This window comes from Nuphar pumila, chromosome 10, assembly GCF_984573655.1.
Source record: "Nuphar pumila chromosome 10, dmNupPumi1.hap1.1, whole genome shotgun sequence".
Classification (NCBI taxonomy): domain Eukaryota; kingdom Viridiplantae; phylum Streptophyta; class Magnoliopsida; order Nymphaeales; family Nymphaeaceae; genus Nuphar; species Nuphar pumila.
Window position 1 is genome coordinate 12,628,643 of NC_143258.1, and position 6,048 is coordinate 12,634,690.

Sequence of the window (6,048 nt, forward strand, 5' to 3'; positions counted from 1 at the left end):
CTAAAAGTTTTGGAAGTTAATTCATTTTAGATTTCCCGCAATTGCTCTTTTACTTAAAATTACGCGATTTTACCCTATTCTCAAAATAAGCAAATTTTCAGAAATTGCCAAAACATAAAAATTCAGCGATTTTAACATAATTACGCAATATACATCAAAATTAAAATCATGGATCTTACAATATGTGGATATATATCCAAATTGTAACAAGTTTTTTATTATGAATGTATGGATATATATATATATATATATATATATATATATATATATATATATATATATATATATATATATATATATATATATATATATATATATATATATATTGTAATAGGTTTTGTTATACTTTGAATGTGTCAATGTTTGAATGTATATATTATGGATGTGTGGATGTATATACAAATTCTAATAGGTTTTTTTATTGAGAATGCATGAATATATATAAATAATAAGTGTTTAAACTGTATTTGAACGTGAGGACATTCACACATCAGAGTTTGCGAATGTCCTCATGTTATTTGCAGACTCTGATATAAATCTTAATAATTTGATGACATTTACACATTAGAGTATACAAACCTTAGGACATTCACAACTGAGGACTTATCCTTATCAATTGGATGACATTTACACATCAAAGTGTGTGAACCTCAGGATATTCATAACTGCATACTTAGCCTTATCAATTTGACGATATTCACACATCAAAGTGTGTGAACATTAGGTCATTCACAACTGGACTTAACCTAATCAATTGGATGACATTCGCGAAGCTAAGGATGTTTGCAACATATATTTTCGAAGTCAAAAACATATTTGTGGAAGTTATTTTTAAACAAGAAGAAGGATAGCATACAATCAACACATATTTGAGAACTCAAAACCATATTTATGAAAGTGTACACATATTTGCGGATGTCAATCTTTGAGAGTTGTAAAGGCAAGGATGTTTGCATCACATATTTGCAGACTCAAGCATGTATTTGCAGATGCCATTTTTTAAGTTATTGTATACTTAAAGGAGATCACATGCATTTAATGTATGACGAAGTTCCATAAATTTGTGATGCAAACATGTAGACCTCATCCACATCATGGAGCTACAAAGGTCGGAACATTCACATCACATATTTGCGAACTCAGGCATATATTTACGGATGTCCTCCATTTGCAAACTATGACCTATATTTGTGAATGTTCTCCATTTTACATAATGTTATATGCGAACATCATCGTGATTATCATAACCTGCTCTTATCAAAGCAATCATTCGCATAACTTTGTTACTATCATCCACAAGCTAACTATATAGTACATTTTACATAAAGAAGGTAGTATACAATAAAAAAAAATTTGTAATCACAAGTTAATATTAGTGTTAAATTTATAAAATATCTTATTACATATCAACATCTCATTAGTTTATCTTAGCTTCCTTATCAAGGTCCTCTGGTGTCTCTTTCTCTGCTTTCTTTTGTTTGTCATCCTCTACCTTTTGTTTGGCTTGTGGACCTTTTGTGGTAGTTGGCTTCGCTTCTGTTGCATTTGTTTTGTGTTGCTGTCCTTTTTGCTTATTTATTTCTTTTGCCTTCTTTTGGGCTTGCTTTTTTTGCATCTCCTTCTTCTTCTTCAGTTGCTCATAGTATTTGACCATATGCACCCTATAATATGTTGTATTAGCCTGAAAAAATGTTATTAGCAAACAATTAATTATTTTACTTTTCTAAAATACAACAAAACATGATATATAAATATATACTTACATAAAATTTAATTTAATGTTTCTGCCCAAGTACTGTATGTACAATAGTGACGCATTTCGATGAGCCTAGGCTCAGTTTTTTTGGGCTTAAGTTGGCTCGGGTTAGGTTTGGTCAAGTCAAAGGTCAAGTTTTATTTACAGGTTCAGATTTGGTTCTGACATGCTTTAAAAAAATTGTACTCTCCTAAAATTTTGTTAAATAAATGTTGTAAAAACAAAAACAGACTTAGGTCATGTTAGGAAAGCTTGGGTTAAAATCTTAGGTTCAAGGGATATATGGTTGCAGAGATAAAATTCTACAAAGTTCTGAGTTTGTTTTAGATCTAGATTCTGTTCAGTTTTTGACAGACCCTGAGAGAATGAATTATTTCTCTCAGAATAAAAATTAAAAAAATCTGAGTGTCAATCTAGTTTGGGAATTAAAATTTGAGCAAGTCAGGACATGAATTTAGGTCAAGTCTATTTTTGTACTAGATTTTGGGCGAAACAAGTTTCAGTGTCAATTTTAATTCTCCTTAAGGAAAGAATTAGGATCCTATTTTTAAAGGGTAGGTTAAGGACACATAGGGGTATCTGAGATTAATTTTGCAAGTTTGGAGTAGGTACAGATTGGAAGATATGCTATTTTTAAGTTAGGTTATTTTTTAGAAATCACAACATAATGTTGTTTTTAGAATTGGGTTTAGGAGAGGTTTAGGCTCAGAGGAGGGTTTAGAAAATGTGATACATTCAGGCCCCATGGATTTCAGACTAGATCCAAAACCAAAATTCAGATAGGTCCAAACATGAAAAACAAAAAACATATTCAGTTTGGGTTTGACAGGTTTTACTAAAAAAATTAGTTCTAAATAGCTAGGCAAAAAAATCCTAAATTTTCAGTGATTGATCTAGACATGTATGAGAAGGTTTGGTTAAAATTTGTGGGTGTAACTCCCCAGGGATTGGGATTTATGAGGTTGTAATTAGAAAATTATAATTCTGGTCTAGACTGAGTTTCAAGTTTGGCAAGGTTTGGTAAATAGGTTGGTTCTCCTAATTGGTTTTTATTTTGGTACTAATTTTTTGAGGATAGGTTGGGAACACCTACGAGCACCTATGGTTAAAATTTAAAGATTAGATCAAGTCTGATGAGAGATATCTAACCTAAGAAAATTAGGCCAAATTCTAGAGCTCACAACATGCAGAACTAAGTTGGTTAGCTAGATTTAGGTTGAGTCAAAGCAGAGCCGTACCTGTGTTTTATGGGGCCTGAGGCGGGGGGAAAAAATGGGCCCTCTATTAATAGTAGGAGTTCGGGGGCAGCGCCTCCCAATTTTTTGTAAAGAATCAAAATAACAATAAAATTTGCATTCACATTAAACAAATATAATATTCCAAATATTTATATTATATTAAATAAAATTATATAAACTACCTAAACAATACTCGTCTAGCAGTTTTAGATGCAAAAATATTTATCAAATCAGTATAAACAAGTTGTTCAATTATTTCTTTCTCAATTGACAACATAGCCAATCCATTCAATCTGTCCTGGGACATAGTTGATCTAAGATAATTCTTGATTAACTTCAATTTTGAGAAACTTCTTTCTGCTGCTGCAACGGTAACTGGTATTGTTAGCAAAATCTTATAAGCAATATAAGCATTTGGGAATAAACCATCCAGTTTCACCAAATGACGTAGTACATCAATTGTCGTTCTTTCAGTGGTTAAATAACACTTTAGGGTCATCAATTCTATAGATAAATCATAACCATCAATATCTGAACGTCCATCATGACTTAAAAATTCTCAAGCTTCTCACAATGCTTCTCTAAGCTATTTAAGGGATTGGCTTCAGTCTTCAACTTCTCTAAGTTTAACAAAAATCCAAAAGTCTCTTCATATTGTTTAAATTGTTCAAACCGGAGTTGAAGGGAAGATCGATCTTGATCAATTATAAACAGAAAATATTCTACTCTAAAAGATTCTTCACTTGATAGTGTTACATCGTCACTGCCACTTTCATCAAACTGTTTCTTTCTTCGAGTTATCTATTTTTTTTGAAATTCAGGTTCAAACCCCATGTCATTTGCTAGTTTCTTAGCTTCATCCATGGCACTGGAAAATCCACATTCTCTATACTCATCAAGAAATACAATAAGTCCTTGTAAGAGGTTGACTGCAATGCCAATATCCATACTTTCAGATTGAAGAAACTTACTAACATTATTAATTGCATATAACAATTTGTACCAAATAACCATTCCAGGTAAGAACTCAAAATTCTCCAAATCAAAAACCGCTAAGGTCTCAGCCTCACTCTTTGTTTTAGAATCTTCACTTTTTTCAGCCAATTCAAGCAAAGCATCTCTTATTTGTGTAGTTTGATCTTTTATAGCTTTTACACTCTCAACATGACTTTCCCACCGTGTTTGTGATAATGGCTTCAGAGTTAGACCGGGTACCATATCTTTAAAAAATTTCCATCTCTTTGGAGAAGAAGAAAACAATGTGTAGATGCGTTGCACTACTCCAAAGAATGATTTAGCTTTAGGACAACATTCTACCATATCCACAATCGTCAAATTAAGACTATGACAACCACATGGAGTGTAGAAAGCTCTAGGATTCATTTTAAGGATTCTTTTTTGTACACCTTTGTGTCTTCCACTCATGTTAGCACCGTTGTCATACCCTTGCCCTCTTATATCATCAATATCAAGCCCAAGTATAGTTAGCACATTTTTCAATTCAGTTGACAATCCAAGTCCTGATGTATCATCCACCTTCAAAAATTCAATCCAATATTCTTCTATTTTCGGTGTGTCTATCGAATCATCAACACATCGTAGTACTAGAGACATTTGTTCTTCATGACTCACGTCAGGAGTACAATCAAGAATTACTGAAAAATATTTTGCATGTTTAACTTTCGCAATGATTGCACTTCTCACTTCGTTGGCTAATGTCAAAATTAACTCATTTTGAATTTTGGGTCCAAGGTATGTATACTGAATTTCTTGTGCTTGAGCACGTCGAACGTGCTCCTCCATTACTGGATCAAATTCAACAACCATTTCTATCATTTGCAAAAATAGTCCATTGTTCTCACCATAGAGTTTCTCATTATCTCTTCGAAATGCTAAAGTGTTTTTGGCAAGTCTTTTCACAATGGAAATTATTCTTGTCAAAACTTGCCTCCAATGCTGCCTCTCTTTGTTGATTTGAACTTGCACACTCCGATCAATTGTTTGGTTTGTTTTGAGTCTCTTTTCTAAATTAATCCAAGAAAACATGCATTCCATATGATCTCTACTAGCTTCATGATTTCTAAGACTTCTATGCATATTATGCCAATCGTTGTATCCATGATTGCCCAATTTCCCCATTCTGCTCATCATTTGTGGTGTTTTGAACAACTTGCAGCAGAAGCAAAATATTTTATCTAAAGAGATAGAATATATTAGCCATCTTCTATCAGATGTCTGCCCATTTGTCAGTACACGTGTATAATGTGATGAATCAAAATGCTTATGGTTTCTATCTTTAGGAAACAAGATGTCATCCACTCTCTTTGGACCCATTTCTACTAAAAAATCTCGGAGTTTCATATCGATGTTATTCCAATTTGCACAATCCTCTAAATTCGTAGTTGAATCTTCAGTTTCTTTAATCTCTTCAGTTCGAGTTCCATCTTCAGTTTCTTGAAACAAGATGTCATTCACTTCCTCATTTTCATTCAAGTCCATAATTTCATTCACTTCCTCATTTTCATTCAAATGCATAGTTTCATAGACTTCCTCATTTTCATTCAGATCCATGAATTCATGGGCTTCCTCATTTTCATTCAGATCCTCGGTCTCATGGGCTTCCTCATTTGGTTCCACAGTTCTATTAAAATATTTGTTGATAGCTCCGGTTTGACTTTGAATTAATATTGCTTCCCTTTCTCTCTTTTTTCTCTTTTGAGCACCAGATTTATGCTTAGGAGGCATTATTTGTTGCTTATAATTAACAAATCACAAATCACAAATACCTACAATTAACAAATCACAAATTAGAAATCAGAATTTAACAAAATACATATAATTAACTAAAGTACCTGAGACACCCTTAAAATCTGATGATTTTGACTGTCGCTGAACATATACACAACTGAGGCATTTACTGCATATCATAAACAAGTGAAAATTTTTATTACCATTAAGATGCTGAAGCATTTCACAGATATGTAGCAATAATACAAGTATAAGCTGCTGATAAAGACTCTTCAAAGCATTTTCAAGAAAGATTCTTTTAAATAC

General features: G+C 32.4%; 1 pseudogene; it reads right to left on the reverse strand.

Annotated features, from left to right (window-relative positions):
* Positions 1-3,172: 3,172 nt before the first annotated feature.
* LOC149823493 (uncharacterized) lies at positions 3,173-5,133 on the reverse strand (annotated as a pseudogene).
* Positions 5,134-6,048: the final 915 nt, after the last annotated feature.